We start from the raw sequence: 23,689 nt of genomic DNA on the forward strand, positions 1-23,689 counted from the left end.
GGTTCTCAGAAGTGTCCAATTTCGTGAGATGATTTTCTTGACTTGATTGCTTCTTGGACTGAATTGGGATACAAATGGAATGCGAGAATTGTTTTTTTTAGGTTGAGGTGTAAGTAAAAGATCTCGGTGGCAGTACCAAGCCCTTTTGCAGGCTCGTGAAACCAATCTGCGTGGGTAACCTCTGTCAGTGAGTTTATTGCATAGGACCTCCGACTCCCTGAAATAGTCTTTGCGCCATTTACAATTCCTCCGAATGCAAAGGAATTGACCATAGGGTAGCCCATCTTTGAGTCCACGGGGGTGGTAACTCGAATAATGTAACAGAGTATTCCTCTCCGTGGGTTTCCGGTACAGTGATGTTCCAATCAAACCTTCTTCCGCATGTATGTTCAGATCTAAGAATGGCAGGTCATTGGTTTTATATTCACACATAAATTTCAAATGAGTTTGAGAGTTGTTCAACCACTCGACAAAAGATCTTAAGTCAAGGCGCATCCCTTCCAGAGTAAAAGGACATCGTCAATGTATCTTCGCCACAGGGAAATTTGATGTCTGAATCGGTTGTTGGGTGAAAGTATAAAACATGTTTCAAGTTTATGGACAAAGAGAATGGCAAAATTTGGGGCAAAACAAGCGCCCATAGAAACACATTTGCTTTGTAAATAAAAATCATCTTTGTACAGGAAATAATTGTTTTCCAAGGCAATGTGCAGCAGGTCCATGATAAATTCTGTAGGAATACGGGTGGGTCTTGGTCTGCTTTCCAGTAGTTCAGAGATGGCTAGAAGACCTTCGTCATGTGGTATGTTCGTGTATAGAGATTCTATATCCAAACCAGCCATCAATTCGGTCTCAGTGTCATAAGGTCTGTCTTCAATGGTCTTGATCAAATCCATACTATCTCGTATGAAGGTGTCAGTGAGGGGGACAAATTCCTTAATTACTGCATCTATGTATTTGCCCAAAGGCTCCAAAACGGAACCGCAGCCGGAAACAATAGGTCTACCCGGAGGATTCTGCATATCCTTGTGGATCTTGGGTAAGACATAGATCACTGGCGTTCGTGGGTGTGCATTATTGAGAAAGGTGAATTCCTTTGGAGAGATGATATTTCTTGTTTGTGCTTGTTTGGTAATGTATTGTATCTTTTTCCTTAGGTCCGGAAGGGGATCATGGGTGAGCTTCCGGTAATGGGCCACATTAGCCAGTTGTCTTCTGATTTCCGAATCGTATTTATCATTATCCATCCTCCCTTGAAAGAATTAGGCTTTCTCATCAATGCACGTTCTCTGGTCAAAAATAATTTAGCCTTCAGAGACTTTGTATCTCAAAGGCAACCCTCCTGGGTTTTTGTAACTGAAACGTGGGGTTCGGACTCAGCAGGCCCTGAATTGGTTAACGCTCTCCCTGACGGCTATGCCATGGTAAGACAGGATTGAGAGGGCCGTAAAGGGGGGGGAATAGGTATTATTTATAAGAACGCCTTTACCTGTCGCATGGAGTCTCTTCCTTCTCCCTATAATTCCTTTCAGGCCATGTTCTTTTCCCTTAGCTCCTCTCCCATAGAAAATGTCTCTGGTATTCTTATTTACAGACCCCCAGGTTCCAGATCCTCGTTTGGCTCCGACCTTCTGGAAGCTATAGAGCCTTTTCTAAATAGGCCCTCCCTTACTATTCTTTGGGATTTCAATTTCCACTTGGAAAATAGTAATTCTAGTGATACGCTATTCCTCGTGGATCTGCTGGCCTCCCTCAATCTTTTTCAAAAGGTATTATCTCCTACCCATACTGCCGGCCATACGCTAGATGGAGTCTTTACGAATGACCCTGGATTGGAGTTGGGTCCTTCCTTTCCCCTCTCTTGGTCCGATCAAAGCGCAGTTTCTATGGAATTCACTCCTTGTGCCTCTCTCGCACCTAGAAAAGATATAATCTGTTGGGTGCAGAAGAGGAGCTTCCGGGGGTTGACTGATCATTCCCTGGGTCCCCTCATTGCCAATTTCAAGTCTCTTCCCTCTAAGGATATCGACTCTTCGGCACGGGCGCTTGCGAGCACTATCGCAAAGGCAGTGGACACTCTTGCCCCCCTCAAATCTCTGTATAGTGCCAGGAAACGCCTCTCAGCGCCCTGGTACTCCGACTCTCTCAGAGTTCAGAGGCAGGCATGTAGGAGGCAAGAAAGGCTCTGGAGAGCACAGCCCGATGCGGAAGGTCGGACTAAGCATAGAAATCTCCTTAAGAGCTATAAAGCGGCGGTGCTGGTTGAAAAGCAATCTTATTTCTCTAACCTCACTTCCTCTCTTACTTCCCCTGGATACCTGTTTAAAATTGTAGACACCATGGGCCTCATGTAGGTAGCCCAATACCGGTCGGTAACGGCCGATTTTTGGTAAATATACCGTTACCGACCGGTATTTAGGCTTTTGAGATGTAGGGGGATCATTTCTGTATTCGGTAATTTACCGAATCGGTAAAATTACCGAATCGGTAATTTTACCGATTCGGTAAATACCGAATACAGAAATGAGATGTAGGGGGACTGTGTGGTGGGTGTGGGGATTCGTTATTTACCACCAACTAATAGTTGGTGGTAAATGACGAATATGTGTGAAAATGCATTTTTGTGCACTGTGAAGTGTGCAATGTGGCAGACATACATGCCCCTAGGGCATGTATGTGCGCCACATGTGCACACATGGACTGTGGTATTCGTTACATAAGCATTTAGGTCTTGTCTCTTTAATTAGAACATTCTGTGTTAGAATACAGACTAGGTCATAGGCTTGTGGAGTTCAGTGTGGCAGTTATGATTTAACCAGGATCTAGATGAGACGCTCATCTCATATCTCTTGTAACCTGATATCTATGCTGCACAAGATACAACCTGGCAATAAACCTATATTGGATTTACCTTATCCTGTGAGTTGGAGTTCGTGTGTCATGAAGCTTGCTACAATTTGGTACCAGGAGTGGGGTCGGTGTCATCGTGCTGCAAATCAACACGCTTGATCTCGGAGGACCTCACGGGACTAATTGGACTTCAGTTCATGGTGCGTTTCAAATTGAATGTTAACTGAGCCATCGTACTTATCTTAAACTACTGGATTGATTGGCGCCTTGTGAAATTGTTATTTTGATTGACTGATACTTGAATCTTATCGTGACAGCCTGCAGCGTGAAATACATGATTTACCAGGTTGACGATCTTCATTAAGAAGCGCCGTATTGTATTATTCCAGTTTTTGTGTTTATCGTCTGTATTCGAGCGCATCCTGATTGGGGAAAAATCGTTGACCGACAACATTTTTAAATAACGCTTACTTCTGGCACCGTTCGGACGTAGGAGTCACAGGCGGAGCTCAAGGTTCCATGTTCTGGCGTCTTCTCCTCTCAGCGCTCTTCCTCATTTCCCTTCGACTGCGGTGCATGCTGGGATAAAAACGCGCTGACGTCACGCGCGCGTTGCCGGCCATTTTGGATTGGGAAACATTTCGGACGAAGCGAAACGAAAATCGTTTCCAAGCGGAAAACAGTGGAAAACACATAATCGGAATACACAGACGACCTACGCCTATCAGTGTGACGGTGATTCACACACCATTAGCCAAGGTTTTGGGCACTGTGAGTTTTTCAAAGAACATTGTGAGGAGTAAATAATAACTGTGTCATCAACCATTATAATACCAAGAATTAGTTCATAATGGCATCCAGCCAGGGTGTTATACAACCTGCGCCATTTTTACCAAAAGCAGGCAAACCTGATTTGAAATGGGTAGAATGGCTCAGAGATTTTGAAAACTACCTCACAGCCATAGATGCAGACAATTACTCGCCTAAAAGGAAGTTGGCTTTGTTAGTTAATCACCTAGGTACGGCAGGCCGTAGGGTCTTTGACAATTTACCAAGACATCCTGCTCCCTCAGCTGAAGACACAATTTGGAATGTATATACTGAAGGGAAGCTACGTATGGCTAAACAATACTCGGACACTCCAAGTGTTCTCTTAGAGCGATATAACTTTGCAATGTGCAAACAATCCAGTGAAGAGTCAGTTGAAGACTACATAGCTACTTTACGTGTTTTAGCTGAAAAATGTGAATTTGGATCCGAAATTGATACTTATATTAGGGACCAATTTGTGTTTCATTGTTTCTCTAAGAAAGTTCAAGAACGATTACTTGCTTCACGTAACCCTAATTTGACTGAAACTATTGATATAGCGAAAAGCATAGAGAGATCAATTGTTACTTCAAAAGTATTGTCAGGGCAGCAAAATCAGACTTTAAGTACTGATTTACAAACATCGGTACGACCGGTGTGTGCTTCTAATGTAAGTTTGGTTTCTGATGAGAACATAGTGGGTGCTATTAATAATAGACAACCATATAACAGGAATAGAGGCTACAAAAACCAGGCTCAAAGGGGTCAATTGGTTTGTTTTCGATGTGGGTCAAGAACACATATCGGGAACAACCTTAATTGCCCTGCTTTGAATAAAAGATGTGCTAAATGCCAGAAAATTGGCCATTTTCAAGGCTCTTGCAGGAGTAATGTAAACCCTAGCTTGAACAGAGTCAGAATATCCAACATTGCATTGGATGAACAAGAGGTTCAAGAGTGTATGACGGAATTTGAAAACATTGTAGTCACCATTGAGGTACCGGAATCACTTGGTAAACCAATAAAAGGACCGTTAGTTGACATGAGTATAAGTGGTAAAATAATCCCAGCAATGGCTGATTCAGGTGCACCTGTCACTATTCTTGCAGATTGTACATTTTACCAACTGTGGCCCAAGGATATGTCTCTTACTGCTCCTGATATTAATCCCAAAGCATTTGGGGAGCAAGACATAGATCTTTTGGGTTATTTTCTAGACAAACTAGAGTGCTTAGGAAGGGCTGTCAGGACAAAGATATATGTAGCCATAAAGGGAAGGAACATCATAGGTTGGAAGGATCTTGCCTTGTTAGGGATCATATTGCGGCCTGGTCAAGACCCTCCAATTGTTCTTGGTGATCTCCCTTCGAGCATGCTGGCAAGTATTCAAATTGATATGAAGGTGGACGACATCACGAAGTCTTTTCCCAATGTGTTCAGGAATACTGTAGGTGAGGTAAAAGGGTATGAACATAGCATAAAACTAAAAAAGAACCCCGTACCAATAATACACAAGGTTAGACCAGTACCTCTTACAGTCAGGAAGGAGTTGAAGGTTTTGCTTAATAATCTAGAGGCTGAGGGAATAATATCGCCGATTGATTCATCAGAATGGATTTCTCCGGTGGTTTTGCGAAAGAAAAAGAGTGGGGAACTCAGGCTGTGTGTAGATTTAAGGTCATTAAATCAGAATATCCTTGTAGATTGCCACCCATTACCCCTTATACACGAGATGCTAGCGAAGATAGGAAAATCTAAAATCTTCTCCACTATAGATTTACACTCTGCTTATCATCAGATTAAACTCACCTCAGACTGTCAGGCACTTACTGCGTTTGTAACTCCCTTTGGAGCTTACAAATACTTAAGATTGCCGTTTGGATTGGCATCGGCGGCAAGCGTTTTCCAAAAATTGATGGATGGTCTGTTTGGGGACACACCACAAGTACAGGCATATCAGGATGATGTACTAATACACACTGAAACTCAAGAAGAACATATAGAAATTCTGAAGAAAGTTTTGTCTATTTTGCAAGACAGAGGCATGACAGTCAAGGCCAATAAATGCAAATTGTTAGTTGATAATGTTGAATATTTAGGCCACAACATTTCATGTGAAGGTATTAAACCTAAATTCTGCAATGTAGAAGCAATACGCGATGCACCACCACCTACACACAAGGATTCGTTGCGATCATTTTTAGGCCTGTGCGAATATTACGCTAGGTTTGTTCCAGGTTATGCACAATTAATTCAACCATTAAGACTCCTGTTAAAAAAAGGAATGAAATTTGAATGGAATGACATATTGCATGAAGTATTCAAGAAAGTTAAGTTGTTAGTCATTAACGCCCCAGCGTTACACCCATTTGTTTCAGACGCAAAATCTTTCATTGCAGTGGATGCCAGCCAGAAAGGTCTTGGTGCAGTTTTTGGCCAATGGATAGATGGAAAGGAAAAAACTATTCCACAGAATGCAATTACAGTACAATTGAGCGGGAGGCACTCGCTATAGTTTGGATGGTACAGAAATTCAAAACGTATATGTTTGGGGTACTCGTTGTGAGATTTTGACAGACCATAAGCCGCTGGTTTCTTTACTGAGTGGCAATGGATTGGGGAAATCTTCAGCGAGACTAGTTAGATTATTGTCCAAGTTGCAGGAATATAATTTAAATATTGTGTATATTCAGGGTGGTAAAAACACTCGGGCTGACTGTTTGTCTCGTATACCTTTGCCTGATTGCGGTGAAGGTGAGGATGACTCTCACAAGGATTGCGTAATAGGTCTCATAGATGCTGTTGACAAGTGTAATGGGAGCATTTCTCAGGAAGAGTGGGCTGCTGCAATGGATATTGATGAAACACTCAAAAAGGTGGAAATTTTCAACAAAAGTAAATGGCCAGCTGAAAAAGGTTTGAGTAATGAGTTAAGGAGTTTTGCTCAAATCAGTGAGCAAATTTCGTTTGAGAACGGGGTTTGTGTGAGGAATGGTTTGTTTGTCCCTCCTGCATCATTAAGGAATAAGATCATAGATATTGCACACGAAGGGCATTTAGGAATTTCTGCAACTTGTAAAATTCTTAGGAACATATTCTGGTGGCCATCCATGGATAAACAAGTGGCATTGTTTGTAGAGAATTGTCCTAGTTGTGTGGTATCAGACAAACACTGGAAAGTTCATGTAAAACCTTTGATCACGGTACCCTTTCCAGACCTACCTTGGGACAAAATTGCTCTAGATTTCTCAGGTCCATTCAACATATTGCCTTCTGACAAAAAATATTGTATAGTGGCGATAGATTATCATTCTAAATGGATTTATTATTCATTTGTTGAAGCAGCCAATTCGATCAATGCTATTTTATTTCTTCAAAATATCTTTAAAAGTGAAGGTACTCCCAGTTTTGTAATTACAGACATTGGGCAACACTTTACCTCACAGCAATTTACCAATTTCCTTGAGAGTGCTGACATAAAACATTGCCGTGTAGCGCTGTATAGTCCATCATCTAATGGATTAGTTGAGAGGGCTAACAGAATTATTAAAGAAGGGGTGCAGACAGCCGTTGCAACAAAGGTTGAGGTTGGTGCTTTCTTACAAAAGAAAGTATGGGCTTATTTGACAACGCCTCATTCTACTACTGGTGTTTCACCTTTCAAAGCACTTAGGGGAAGGGAAGCCAGATCTAAATTGGTGCCACAATGGTTTAGGAGTATGGAGGCTGGCTCTTTGTTGTTGGAGAAAAGGAACACCATGACGAATCTTCAAGAGGTGAAAACTAGGGTTGAAAACAAGCAATTGGTTCAAAAAAGGAACTATGATGGCACTTCTGCTCATCATGTTCCTCTTATCAAAGTTAATGATTGGGTTATCATAAAGAAACCTTTTAAAGTGGTTAAAGGCCAATCTAAGTTTACTTTGCCAGTTAAAGTAGAGAAAGTTACTGAATCTTCTGTGTTCTTAGGTAACAAGGGGTGGTGGAACAAAAACAGTGTGGCAAAGGTTTCTGATAATCAAGTTAAGATTTTTAACAAAGTTTATTCTGATGTGTATGATGAAGAAGATGATGGGTTTAATTTTGGTCCTGATTTGAATGATAACTTTAGCCTGGATAATATTACTCCCAATCATGATTTGAATGTCAGTCCTGATTTGGATGTCAGTATTGATTCTTCAGATCAAGCCACCTGCTCCAGGGACGAGGTATCTGCACGTGTTCATCGTGTTTGTAAGATGCCTCAAAAATTCAATGACTATGTAATGTATTAATTGTTATTATTGTTTTAGGCTTTGTTGTTGTTTTGTTTATGGGGGGGGTATGTGGTATTCGTTACATAAGCATTTAGGTCTTGTCTCTTTAATTAGAACATTCTGTGTTAGAATACAGACTAGGTCATAGGCTTGTGGAGTTCAGTGTGGCAGTTATGATTTAACCAGGATCTAGATGAGACGCTCATCTCATATCTCTTGTAACCTGATATCTATGCTGCACAAGATACAACCTGGCAATAAACCTATATTGGATTTACCTTATCCTGTGAGTTGGAGTTCGTGTGTCATGAAGCTTGCTACATGGACGAATCAGGGGTGCAACAGGGTGTCAATGTGACACCCTGCCACCCTTGAATGTGCTCCCCCCATTACCGAATCGGTATTTACCGATTCGGTAATGAGGCATACCTTCCCATTGATTCAATCAATGGGAAGGTACGCCTCATTACTGAATCGGTAAATACCGATTCGGTAATTACCGACTTACTCCGATTCGGTAACATTTACCGAATTATTACCTACATACACTTTACCGATTCTTAAATACTGAATCGGTAAAATTCGGTATTTAAGAATCGGTAAAGTGTATGCCACCTACATATGGCCCCTTATCCCTTGTCCATCACCCAGACCCCATAGTTCCTTCACAAGAACTCTGTGATCAGATTTCTTCCTTTTTCCACACCAAAATTTTAGACATTTACACAGCCCTCCAGACGGACAATTTGACTCGGGCCTTCTCTCCTGATTCGGGGAATACTACTCTCCCTATCGAAACCTACCCCAGTTTCCCCCTTCTCACGGCCAAGGACCTCGATAAACTCTTGGATTCTCTTAGGTCAGGCTCTCCTCTTGACCCCTGTCCGCTCAAAGTCTTAAAAAACTGTAGGGCAACTCTAATCCCCCCCCTGTTGGCAGTTATGAACAGGGCTATATCCAGTGGTGCTTTTCCAGCCTCCTGGAAAACAGCTATTGTAAAGCCCCTCTTAAAAAAGGCCACTTTGGACCCTGGGACTTTAAAGAACTTCCGTCCCATCTCCCTTCTCCCTGCCCCGGCCAACATGTTGGAGGCTCATCTGAATTTCCATCTCAGCGCCTTTCTTGATAAAACCTGCCTGCTTGATCCATCTCAGCACGGTTTCAGAAAGGCGCATAGTACTGAGTCAGCTCTTACAGTGGTGGTCAATAATATCCGCGCTAAGGTCGACAGGGGTCAGACCACCCTTCTGATCCTGCTCGACCTTACAGCCGCGTTTGACACCCTGTCCCCCACTATCTTGGCCTCCCGTCTCAGTGAGATGGGGGTGGAGGGTCTGGCTCTTAGTCTCCTTACCTCCTTTCTTAACAACAGGGAGCAAAGGGTTAAATTGGGTGACTTCCTCTCCACCGCCAAGCCTTTGCAGTGCGGGGTCCCTCAGGGCTCTTCTTTGAGCCCTACACTTTTCAACGTTTATGTGGCCCCACTCGCTAGGCTTGTCAGGTCCTTTGGACTGGAAGTACTCTCGTACGCCGATGACACCCAAATCATGGTCTCCCTGTCACAATCTGTTGGGTCCACGGCCCTAAACTTTAGGAACTGTATGGGGGCCGTGGCAGGTTGGATGACGTCAAACTTCCTAAAGTTGAATGGGGAGAAGACTGAGATCATTGTGTTCGGAGGAAACAAGGAGGTTTGGTCAGCTGATTGGTGGCCATCGACTCTGGGAGTATGCCCCCAGCCATCCCCCATTGCCCGAAATCTGGGAGTCCTATTTGGCACCTCACTTGCCTTTGATAAGCAAGTGAATAGGACCGTTTCCACCTGCTGTGGGGTCCTAAGGGTGCTGAGAAAGCTCACCCATTACCTCATCCCTGACGCCCGGAAACAAGTCTCGGTTGCCCTCCTATCTTCGCGCTTGGACTACTGCAACGCCCTTTATCTTGGATGAGCAACAAACTGGTTCATCGGCTGCAAGTGGTCCAGAACGCGGCAGCAAGGTTTGTCGTTAATGCCCCTAGACGCTCCTCAGGAACTGCGATCAGGAAACATCTTCTTTGGCTCCCGGTGCATGCCAGAATAAAATTTAAAACCCTGATTATCATCCACCGGGCTCTTCATGACGCAGGGGCCGAGGGCATTAGGTCTCTGCTGTCGTACTACACCCCAGGTAGGGCCCTGCGATCCGCCAGTCAGAAGTTGCTAACCGTCCCATGCGTTGCGAAAGCAAGGTGGGGAGGCAGGGCCTTCTTCGCTCTTGCCCCCAGACTTTGGAACGAGCTTCCCCTTGATCTCAGGAATCAGGAATCTCTTACTCTGTTTCGCAGAGGCCCTAAAACTTTGCTTTTCTCTGAAGCTTACCCTTAATGCTTCTTCCTCTCCTTATCTTGGATCTGGCTGATTGCTTTCCATCAGTTGCGCCTTGACGCCTTCGGGCAAAGTAGCGCATTATAAATTCCCTATCAATCAATCAATCAATCATGACGACAATTCCACCCCCTTTGTCTGCCGGTTTGATAGTTAAATCGGATCTCTTCTTGAGATTGAGTAGGGCCTGTTTTTCAACAAGTGAGAGGTTGTAAGTAACATTAAAAACCTTTCTGTACGTCTGCAATCTCATGGAGCACTATTCGCTCGAAAGAAAGTATTTCCGGAGGCATGGTGTGTGAGGGAGGATTGAAAGTAGAAGGGGGGATGAAAATAAACAATGTTTGCTTGAAAAGGATCTGGTCTGTCCGCAAAGAATTGACGCAGTCTAATTCGTCGGAAGAATTGTAGCAGATGTGCCTGAAGATCAAAAAAGTTACTACGTTCAGTGGGTACGAAGCTTAAACCTCTACTGAGTAGTTTAATCTCATCTTCAGAGAGATTATGTTTAGAGAGATTGAATATGGGAATCAACTCCGAGTTGGTATTAGATCCAGGGACATTTGATTCCACATCAATAGTGGGGTTGTTTGAAGTATCCATGGAGGTAATCATTGTTGAGGACCCCAACGATAAAATTTGTTTCTTGTTTGTCTCTCTCCGGAGTATTGATTTTGGTAATTGTTGCGTATGCGTGGACGGTTCTGGCCGCATCCGCGGCCTTGTTCTAAAAAACCGGGTGGTAACAGGGATGGAAGTCTGTTGGTATTCCTAGAAGTACTGGGTTCTTCGTTCGAACCCGACTCTTCAATTGAGGTATTTGAGGAATCAGAAAAAGTGATGTGTTGATTGTTCCTAAATCTGCCCCAGTTGCGTGTCCTGGGAGGATTATAGGGAGTGTTGTAAAATTCGTCCTTGAGGTAAGGATAGGTTTTCTCTGTGCATTTATACTGGAGCATTGACAATAGCATCCACTAACTTTGCTTTTGGTTTGATGCCTTCATCGCAAATTTCATGTCCTAGATACGTAACTGATTTTTCAGCAAACTTACACTTGCTTAACTCAGCAACCAAACCGTTCCTTTCTAGTATTTCTAATACTTTCCTGAGAACATCATCATGATGGGATGTGCTCTCACCCATGATCAAAATGTCGTACTGAAAGAATATAACTTCAGACATGTGACCAAAAAGTTTATACATTAGCCTTTGGAATACAGCAGCCGCTGAAGCTAAGCCAAACGGCATACGCTTAAATCTGAAACACCCAAACGGTGTGCAAAAGCTTGTCAAATGTCTGCTTTCATGGTCTAAGACTACTTGATGATAAGCAGCTGATAAGTCCAAAGTGGGAAACCACTTGGCCTTTCGTGTTAATGACAACATTTCGTCAATTCTGGGAAGTGGATATTGATCAACCAGTATATGATTGTTCAAATATCTCAAATCCACACATAAGCAGGCCTTCCCATTGGCCTTGCGGGCAACGACTTATGGAGAAACCCACTCTGCAGCCTCAACTGTTTCAATTACATTAGAACTCAATAACTTATCAAGTTCACTTTTGACTTCTTCTCGTATGATCAGAGGTATGTTGCGTGCTTTATGTATTTTTGGCACGGCACTCTCTTTGAGTCGAATCTTATGAGTAAAACCCTTAAGTTTTCCCATTTGACCCGAGAAGACAGACTGAAACTCACTCAGAACCCACTTTTTAGTGTCTTCACCATCACAAGATATCAATACTTGCTCTTTGCTAGTGGGGTCAAGAATGATATTCAAGTTTTTCTGGTCCTTCCAGCCTAGGACGGAAGGTCCTTCCTTGGCAACGTATAATTTTCCTGTTGCATGTCTGCCTTTAAATCTAAAAACAAGTAATCTGAAACCTTGAATATCAATTCTCTCTCCCGTATATCTTTCTGGAGTGATGTCAGGTGGTTCAAGCCAACTACCAATATGGGAAACAAACTGCTCCTCCCATACACGTTGAGCAACAATAGTATAGGGGGAACCAGCATCGGCAGCCAATTGAATAGATACACCACCTAATGACATTTGACACAATGGTTTTGTGGTAGAGTTATCTGAGATGTTAAGAACAACATTTTTTTTTTGTTAATTTGAATATGTAAATCTTCTTCACCAAAAGTAGAATCAGTATCAAGATCAGCTTCTTGAATACAGGAAACCTTCCCTTTAGATTTCTTATACCTTTTCTTTCGGCATACTTTAGCAAAATGTCCTATTAGACCACAAACGACACATTTGGTCGATCTTGCTGGACACTTCGGATAGTTGGCCAAATGAAATTGGCTACCACAAATATAACAAACTAGATTATTTTCTTTCTTATATTCTAAGCTCTCTTTCTTATTACCACTAACTTTAACATCTTTGAAGGATTTGTGACTGATTTTGCCATCCGAAATTTTACCAACAACTTCAGTTTCTTTTTTTTCATGAGCTAATGTAGCTTTAGCACAACGCTCTGAAAGTTCGCCTTTTTGACCATAGCAACAATATCATTCAATGAACTTTCACCCTCAACCCATAGTCTATCTTGTATGCTTTTGTTTTTTGCGTACATGACAATTTGATCATGTACACGTTCGTCATGTAGTTGAGCAAATCTGCATTTTCCAGCGAGTTTCTTTAATTCCGCTACATAATCTTCAATACTTTCATGTTTTTCTTGCTTCCGCTGGAAAAATGAATGTCTAGTAACAGCTTTGCATACATTAGGCGAAATATGGTCATCCAGATCAAGAATAGCCGCTTTGAATACATCTACATCACCCCCAACTCTGTCTTGTTTCTGCAACTGGTTATATACCCGAAGTCCTTCTGGACCAAGACACAACATAAGAATCCTTTTTTTTCTCTCAGGTGAAAAGGTACCACTGACATCCTCTAGGTTCGCAATGTAATTAATGAAATATTCTTTCCAATCATTCCACGCAACAGTTGGTTCACCAGGAACAGGTAAAAACTCTCTAGGGGAATTGATCTGCATTGGATGCCCAGCAGCTTCTCCAGAAGATACATTGGCAGTGGAGCTCGTCGTGGTAGGCATTTATTGATGTGGTAACGAAACACAATGGAGTCAGTAACTGTGTGCTTGTTTCTTATGGACAGAACAAACACAGTATTTAAATTATAAATTGATCCCCTTCTTTTTTTAAATTTTGATTATTACTGCACAGCACCCTATTGTATATAATTAAGGATGAAGTACTGGGTATTTTAAGCCCAGCGGTGCAGGGGAACACACCCTATGACTTCGGGGTTCTTCCTGTTTCAGACCTACAGAAACACAGAGTCTTCTTGGTGAAGTCAAAGATCAGTTTATTGGCTGCAGACCAATTACAGGCCTCCTAGAAGTACAACAGCGTGTATGTTCTCAGGAGACTGCTGAAAATCACAGAAACGGGATTCTCCTTAAATACAGAATTTCCGGCCTCAGGCATACATTCCTAGGTTTATGGTATGGTCATTCAAAGTATACATTACAAAACGAAAAGGCAGAGTCATGATGACCATCCCACATTCCAGTTAAGCAAGCCCGCAATTATTTACCCAGCAAGGCTTAGATCCCACATCAGATATCGATAGGCCCCAATAAACATGAGCATCTCCTGTTTTGGGAAACAAGCAATGAAGCAGGAATAGTCAGGTGTGAAAGAGATTAGCCGGAGGTTCGTGTAGGATGAAAAGACTTTATGGTGTGTCAAGCCCTGATGCTAATCACAGGTGGCCAGAGGACGGGGAACTCGTGAGACCAGTTTGACCTGGGGCAGCGGAGCCAAGCTGCCCAGGTCACAGAAGAGTCAAAGAAAGGCACATGTGCTCTAAAAGGCCCGTATTCGCTTCATGTTATATAGCCTATGTGAGGGCAACCATAAGATGGCCACCGATACAAAATGGAACCCACGTAGTGATGTGAAATAGCGTATACACAGTGCATTTCATAGCTAAAACGTTACACAAAGCACTTGTACATACCGCATTAACCATTCGCGGTTCACTATTACCGAGATAGACAGGGGTAGGGCCCTGTCTCCTACGCGGTCCCAAATTCTAAAGTACGACAGACCCTCCTTTTGCCCTTACATAGGCAATAACTACACTCATTTCAATCCGAGTCTAAGTCAATATTCACAAAGTCATGGAGATGTTGCTGTAGCATCATCCTATTACTTAGCTCGTCCCTCGATACAGGTTTCCTTACACATAATGTAGCACAGAGGCCACATATCGCGGGAGCACACTGTACGCACAGACAGAACAGGAAAAGGATGGCTAAGATCATTCCAATGACCATCAGAACTTTCCAACCCCAGGCAGATATCAGTTCCCAGAACCACCCCACCAGTGACCAATCTCCTTTATCCACGTGTATGGACTCAGATATTTTATGCAGTTTGGAGATGGCTTGATAAACTGTTGGAGCGTTGTCTGGTATGAAAATGCAACAACTGGATTGGATAACCTTACATACCCCACCACGGTCTGCAAGTATAACGTCTAGAACCATGTGGTTCTGCAATGTCATGAGGCGATCCGCTTGGAGCTCAGCTGTCAAATTACCAAGGGCACCAGCCGTAACATTAACAGTGGATTCAACCACACGAGTCAGTTGTCTCAGGTTCCTACTATTAACCATAGGTCCCCAAAACGGCAGGAAACCCAAGAAAAAGTCTCTGGTCTTGTGATAGTCGGAGGCGGCGGTAAATGTTGGCGGTAGCAGATTTGCAATATAACATGTGCCCGAGAAATCAGGGGGCAACCATGTATATGCTCGGTCATTGCAGATAAAATATGTACCCTTGGCAGCCAAAAACGCTGGGGAAAACTGTGACGGAAAAGTGTACGTTTCAGTACAGTCACTTCTCCCCAATTGAGCTCTAGGATTCTGACCATTACCTTGTAAACAGAACCGACCTATGTGGGGTACGCCCCAGATTGGGGATGAGATTTTCCGTTGTCCTTCACCTAGACTAATACTATACCCCGTCGCGTTCCACCCTACATAAGCTCTCAACTCTTCTTTGGGAATGGATGAGTATGCGTCGATATCTCTACTCATATCGGCAACTCCTTTCACTAAAGCTTTGTTATTGGTGCTAGGTCTGATGGAACGCGGTTGTCGCGGGGAGTACGCATCTAGTGCATAGAGAAACATGGTCTGGAATGCCCATGACGATCCATTGTAACTATACGGCAGCACCAGATAGGGAATACCCTTATTAATGGTATGTGGCATTAAACCGCACACCCAACAATTTGTTGTATTCATGACTAGTTGGTGCTGGTGCAGGAGCTGAATAAACGAGTTATTCACAAACTCTGATCGTCTAGCTTGTTCATGTTCAGGCAGAGGGTGAAAAGAGTGTGAGGAGATAGTAGGAGGAGGTATAGGCTGTACAGTGGGTGCAATGGGCTCTTGAGAGGAGAAGAATACAAATCCTACAGTAAATATTACCATACTACATAATACAAACAGGCATAAATATACAAAACGTTTGCTCCTCATTGTTTTACATATTCTTGCTTTAAAGTTCATTTCCTCAATGAGTCTCTCCATCTTACAAAACTCCATCCTCTAATCGTGCCGCTCGCGGCGGGTGAGTATCTTCTGCTAAGGAGTACGCCTGTCAGTCCAGGGAACGCCCTAGACCAACCAGAACCGTCGACCTAACGTCTTCGGCCTGTACCCCAAAGTCTTGGCACCGCGACCCTGCGGCTGAACCCGGATGGTGGTTCGAAAAACAAAAATCAAGAAAGTCCTTCAGATGGGAGAGTTCTGGTTATCAGAAAATAAAAAGGTAAAAGAAAAAGAATATTTATTTGTCCATGGGCCTTGGCCTTAGATTGTAACGAAAACGGCCAGGCACTGTTTGATCTTGAAACAAAAGTTCAGGCTCTGTAGTGTCCAATCGAATTGACGGTGGCACAGCTTCTTGCAAAATATCGTCACTTTCCTGCGCTGAAGCTGTGCCTTTTATGCGTGCATCACTGAACGGCACAAAGCGAGGTACAGTGTCTGTTTCAGAGTCTGCGATACCCTCCTGGACCCACTGGTCATACGGCAGAGGCAAAGGGATCCTTTTGATGTGGGCGCCGTGGATCCAGTTTTTCTTCCCCTTCACTCGAACAGCTGATCTTGTAGACAGTAGTACGCGGTGAGGGCCAATCCAGTGGGGCTCATCGTTGGTTTTCCGCTGAACATTTTTCACCAAGACCCACGTGCCAGGGTCGATAGGGTGTCCTGGAGCCTCAGAGGCCTGGGGGAGAGTATCATGCACCTGTTGATGTAAAACACGCAGTTTAACCGTCAAATCATACAAGTAATCAAGCAGTACTGGATGTTCGATTTCACTGAATTTCGTCAGTCTTGGCACACCCCATACATGGCCGGGCGGCCAAAAACGACCTCGTAAGGACTAAGTCCCACTCGTGAGTGCACGGTCATTCTTGTGGATAGGAGTGCTAGAGGCAGAGCGTCAGGCCATTTAAGACCGGTGCTTGCCTGGATTTTGGCCAATTTTAGTTTTAGATCGCCGTTGTAGCGCTCTACTAATCCAGCTGATTGGGGGTGATTTGCAGCGTGAAACTTCTGCCTTATACCTAGTCCCTCACACACATTCTTCATCACTCGGCCCACAAACTCACTCCCATTATCACTCCACACCATTCTTGGCATTCCAAACCTAGGGAAAAATTCCTTCACAAGGGCTTTGGCTGTGGACAGGGCAGTGTTATCTTTCAGAGGATAGGCCTCTATCCATTTTGAGAAAGCGCAAACAACCACCAACACATATTTCAGGTTGTTGCATCTTTCCATGTGGATGAAATCTAGCTGCAAAATTTCAAATGGGTATGATGGAGGCGCAAAATGACCAGCTGGAGTTGGGGTTCCCCTACCAGGGTTGTATTTCAAGCATACCATAAAATTCTTGACCACATTCTCTGCACACTTAGGAATTCCAGCATTCTGCCATACTGGAGCCAACAACTTACAGATTCTTTTCGTACTGATATGTGCCATTCCATGTGCCATAGTAACTACTGGAAGCACATATGCATCAGGTAACAACCATCGCCTATGTTCTGACAAATCAATCCAACAACCATTCTCATCTAACTTACCCATACTTTCTCTCCACTTGCTTAACTCTTTCTCTGTGGCTTCAGCTTGAAGGGACTTTACACTCTCTATTGTGTTTTCACACATTCCAACATCACCAACCCATCTGACAGGGCCTGCAACATACATTCGAGTCTTCACATCTTTTGCTGTTTCTTTCACGACTTCATCAGCAAACGCATTACCACGACCAACATCATCAGTGATTTTCTTGTGCGCACTGCATTTCATAATCGCAACTTGTAACGGTAGGGTCAGTGACTCAAGGAGATCATTCACCAACTTGCCATTCTGAATCTTAGCTCCATGCGAAGTCAGGAACCCACGTTCTTTCCACAATCGCCCAAAACTATGAGCCACGCCAAAGGCGTACTGGCTGTCTGTATATATGTTCACTTTCATTCCTTCAGACAACACGCATGCTCTCGTAAGGGCAATCAATTCTGCTGCTTGAGCCGAATTCTGTGGCACACGCGCAGTTTCAACAATCGTGTGCAAAGTCGTGATAGCATATGCAGCAGTCGTATCACCATTCGGAAGCTTGAAACACGAACCATCCACCCATAAAATACCATCACACTCAGTCAGGGGAGTATCTTTGAGATCTACTCTCCCTTTCGTTTCTTCTTCTGTTCTGAACAGACAATCATGTTGCTCAATCTCATCTAGGTCTGCTGGAATTGGTAATAGTGTAGCTGGGTTCAACGTGTTGCATCTCTTTATGTGTATATGGTTTGCTAACAGTGTCAGCTCATAACCAGATAATCGCGCACTAGTTAAGTGTTGCGTCTTGGTCCTGTTTAACAATGTGTCCACAGCATGTGGAACCATAACAATCAATGTGTTATCCATTACTAGGCCAGCAGACTGTCGGATAGACATAGCTGCGGCGGCTGTGGCTCTCAGCCAACTTGGCAATGCCCTCGCTACCGGGTCCAAGGTTGATGAAAAGTATGCGCATGGACGCGGTCTGTCACCAAAAGGCTGTGTTAACACTGATAATGCGCAACCATCTTTCTCATGAACATATAATGTAAAAGGATTGCTGTAGTCAGGGGTACCCAACACAGGAGCTGAACACAATGCATTACGCAATTCCCAAAAACTTTTCTGACACTCTTCAGACCATGGGATGGGATTCGGTGTGTCTTTGCTTGTCAATGCTAACAAAGGTTTTGCCAACAAGGAAAAATTAGGAATCCAATGCCTACAGTATGAAGTAATGCCCAAGAAAGCACGCACTTCTCTCTGTGTTCTTGGCACACTCAACTGTGCAATGGCTTGAATTCTTTCTGGGGTCAGTTTCCTTCCCTCCTTCGATAAGAGACGACCTCTTGTCGACAATATTGCAGCTTTGAGAGAGACACTTTGTGATGGAAGGCAGACAAATGACGCAACAATGACAATGTAGCTTCTTTGCAAATCTTTTCAGTATCCGCGGCGATTAGTAAACCGTCAACGTACTGAATGAGGATAGCGCCACTAGGTAAAACAAGTGCATCAAGCTGCGCTTTTAGAGCCTGACTATATATTGATGGACTTTCACAGTAGCCTTGGGGAGCGCGTTTAAAGCGGAAGCTGTGACCTCCTAAACTAAAGCCAAAAATGTCTCTGCTCTCCTCTGCAATTGGGATGCTAAAGAAAGCATTCTTTAGATCGATCACTGAGAACCATGCAGCGGAGGCTGGAATCATGGTTAACAAAGCAGTTATATCAGGGACAACTGGAAACTGTGGTACAACAATCTTATTAACCTCTCTAAGATCAATCACAAATCTGTAAACAGGTGGCTGTGAAAGGTCCGTTCGTTTTAAGACAGGTAAAACAGGACTATTGCAAACGTTGCCTCTTGTCTCTTCAATTACACCCATTTTAATCAAATCACTGACAATTGCTAACAATGCTTTCTGACCTTCATTGGAGATCTTATACTGCGGAATGCGCGGCAATCTGACATTGGCTTTTAAAGTGACCACATATGGCGGTATTTCCAAAAGACCCACATCGTTGGGACCAGTAGCCCAAAGGGCATCCGGAAGGGATGACAATTCAGGTAGCATTGCGTTTTTAGACAAATACATTGGGGAAATCACTTCCTTACCTAATGTAAGTTGTACTCCCGAGGGAGAACAATATAGTGTTGCATGCATGCAATCTTTTTAGCAAATCCAAGCCTAGCAAATTTTCACCACAACCTGTTGTTAGAATGAGGGATGCTTTCAGCTCACAAGGTCCAACAGAAAGTGACATAGGACTAGAAATCGGGTTCTTAACTGGGGCGCCAGAAAAACCTACTGAGACATTCATTTCGCCAGACAAAGGCGTGCCAGGGAGTTTTGAATGCATGATTGAACTCTTTGCAGCACCAGTATCCAGCAGAAAGGGCTCCGTTACATTTGCTGTAGTTACTTTAACATAGGGTCCACTCTGATCCACTGGCACTGAAACAACTCCCTCTCTCTGTCTACGGCTGTCCTAGTAATCATTATCTTCTACATTGTCATCTTCTGCATAATAATCATTATTGTAGTACTGAGCTGTATTACCAGACGCGTTGGCTTGCTGATCAAAGCTATTTATGGTATTTTGAGGCGGAAGAGGACGCGTGTTCTGGAGAACATTTCCACGCCCTCTACCCCTAGGAGCTTGCTGACCACCCCTACCTCTTGCGCCATACGCATTACTGTTACGCTGCATTAATTTAGGGCAACTATATTTAAAATGACCTTCCTCTTTGCAATATGAACATTGGTTGGGACCTACAGGGATTCGTGGTTGATAATACCCGTTCATTGGCTGATTACTCTGAAACTGTTGGGGCTGCTGATAGATACCTTGTGTTTGCCTATAATTATTCTGTCCTCCACGTGGTGGATAAGCCTGCTGCAAGAGGACCTTTGTTTTTAGTTCTTTCGTTTTCTTATCTGTTCTATCCTTCTCATCTTTGTCTCTATTCTCATAATACTGTGCAGTAGCCAGTATTTGCGCTGAAGAGGAAACAGCCCAAGAACTTTCTGAGTCTTTTAATTTCTTACACAACTCGGGAAGTAGATTCTGCACAAATTTATCAAGGAATAACCGTTGGCCACCTTCAGTGCTCATGTCTTGACCACTGTGGTCGATAAACGTTTCTTCAAACCTGATAAAGAAATCAGACACTGTCTCTTCTTTCTTCTGCTTGCAGGCGGATAGTTTGTCCCAATTTACGCGCATCGCGGGCATTATGGTTTTCATGTAGGTAATAATTCTACCGGGGAGCGCTGCTATGAGGGGCTCAGGTTTTGCACCGCCAACTTGTCTAGCGTCTGCAGCAATGATATTAGCCCATGTGTCACCCAATTCTGCAGCGTGATCTACATTACGAATGGATCCCCATAAAGGCTGTGGAACTACATTCCCAAACAACATATCTATATCGGCCAGATTCATTACACATGATTCTGCAGTTTGGGATAACTCCTTATAATATCCTGCAGGGTTTTTACGGGGATCAGGCAATGTCTGTTTAAGCGCTAAGACCTCAGATCGTTTCCATGGGACATGTACCCAAACACGCTGAAAATGTGCTGGAGCAGCAGCAATACCTTGAGCGGCATCAGCCGCAACAGCTTCCTTCCATACCGGAGGGACTTCGGGTATTGTCGCGCTTTTCCCTTCTTCCCCACAGGGAAATCTTGTGTAAACAACGGCTGTTGACAATCATCATTCCTCAAGGATAATAAGATCGCAACTGCTTTATTAACATCGGGGCCTCCAATCGTACCTTTCCCAAAATCGAATCTCACCTGACACAACTCTTGCGGGCTTGGATCTCTACCATGATTATCCAATTCCTCACTGAGAATTTCACACATTTTCTCGAACACATACCTCTGTTTCGGGGCATCCCATTGATGAAACACATCAACAACCGATTCCACATCATAGCATGAAGGGAAACCAATCCACCTACGCGCCAGATGATCTAACACCTCTTTCTCGTCAGAATCAGGCAGTTGACTGCGCAATTGCTTACGCTGTAAGGCAGGAGTCGTACTAGATGACCCAAAGAGAGGCGACATTAGACTAGTAACTACATTAGCTAGTCGTTGTCGTGCTGAAGGAGAAGTTGAGGCAAAAACGGGGAAATAGACAGAGGGAAGAAAAACAGATTCAGATACAGGTACCTGGGTAGTAGAAGAAGGAGCGCCAGGGGAAACCACTGGCGTGTTAGACAAAGTCGCAGGAAGCGCGGGGGTAACAGGTAACAAAACCGGCGGCCCTTGAGAGGGCTGCACTGCAGGGATAGGAGCCAGCTGAGGAGGAGCTGGCAGCTGCGGGAAGGCTTGCGGCATATTTACTGGAGGCTGCACATTTACAAGCTGTGGAGGTGCTGTGGCATTTTGCGCATATGGGGGTGGCGAACTTAACAAATGGGACATTAGGGAATCTTTCTCATTCTCCTTTCTGTCATCTTGCACAAGGGGTGACAAAGCAGGGTAACATTTATCAATCCCTAGTTTGCGCTGTCTATGCAACTGTTCCCTCATGTGTTCCTCCTCATTATCTTTAAATTGCACAGCTGCTTGCATCACTGACATACCTCTCTCTCTCTTATCTCTTTTCGCTAGCTTAATTTCCTTCTGTTTGGCTTCCTTTCGCCATAGGCGGAAAGAATCAAACATCGCCGGCCGGGCTTTCTTTTTAAACAATTTAACTTCCAAATTATCTAAGATATCTATATCGAAACTACCATTTTGGGGCCATTTTAAAACACAGTCCTTTCTGGTGTATCGGATCCATACTTCATTATATGCAATGGGGCCCACGCCATGTTTTACATAAAGCTCATAAGTTGGAGTTCCAATTGGAGGAACCGGACATGAATCCTCTAACTGGAAATCCCTTCCACAACCCAAACAAAATAGTCTTCCAAATACACTAGCACCAGGCATCTTTGCTCACTAGTCTAGTTCCAAACTTCAAAGGATTATCGATTACGATAGTCTTGTGAATACACGAGTCCTCTGGCTTTGGGGTTTGCAAACTCCAAATAAACCAAGATTATCCCGAAGGATACCAAACAAATTAGGAGACGCTCCACTTATACTTAACTGAATATCGATGATCAATGGCGTCACCAGAAGACTCTCTCGATTGTTTCGCGCTACCAAAATCGTCAAGGGTCCAAAACAGGGCGATTAATCAGGGCAGCAGTCCTTCGTAGCCGTCGGGACGCGGAGAACCTCGCAGAAAAGACTTTCGGACCATGTCGACATGCAGGGGTCGATGAAGTGGCAGCCTTCCTCCAGAATTTCCACACGAAGCTCCTCACGAACCTCTGGCTTGGACCGGTACCGCTGAAATCCCCCCACGTTGGGCGCCAACTGAAGTACTGGGTATTTTAAGCCCAGCGGTGCAGGGGAACACACCCTATGACTTCGGGGTTCTTCCTGTTTCAGACCTACAGAAACACAGAGTCTTCTGGGTGAAGTCAAAGATCAGTTTATTGGCTGCAGACTAATTACAGGCGTCCTAGAAGTACAACAGCGTGTATGTTCTCAGGAGACTGCTGAAAATCACAGAAACGGGCTTCTCCTTAAATACAGAATTTCCGGCCTCAGGCATACATTCCTAGGTTTATGGTATGGTCATTCAAAGTATACATTACAAAACAAAAAGGCAGAGTCATGATGACCATCCCACATTCCAGTTAAGCAAGCCCGCAATTATTTACCCAGCAAGGCTTAGATCCCACATCAGATATCGATAGGCCCCAATAAACATGAGCATCTCCTGTTTTGGGAAACAAGCAATGAAGCAGGAATAGTCAGGTGTGAAAGAGATTAGCCGGAGGCTCGTGTAGGATGAAAAGACTTTATGGTGTGTCAAGCCCTATTGCTAATCACAGGTGGCCAGAGGACGGGGAACTCGTGAGACCAGTTTCACCTGGGGCAGCGGAGCCAAGCTGCCCAGGTCACAGAAGAGTCAAAGAAAGGCACATGTGCTCTAAAAGGCCCGTATTCGCTTCATGTTATATAGCCTATGTGAGGGCAACCATAAGATGGCCACCGATACAAAATGGAACCCACGTAGTGATGTGAAATAGCGTATACACAGTGCATTTCATAGCTGAAACGTTACACAAAGCACTTGTACATACCGCATTAACCATTCGCGGTTCACTATTACCGAGATAGACAGGGGTAGGGCCCTGTCTCCTACGGGGTCCCAAATTCTAAAGTACGACAAGGAAACAGCACTAAATAAATATAAATAACT

This window comes from Triturus cristatus, chromosome 4_1 (genome assembly GCF_964204655.1).
Source record: "Triturus cristatus chromosome 4_1, aTriCri1.1, whole genome shotgun sequence".
In the NCBI taxonomy this organism is placed as follows: domain Eukaryota; kingdom Metazoa; phylum Chordata; class Amphibia; order Caudata; family Salamandridae; genus Triturus; species Triturus cristatus.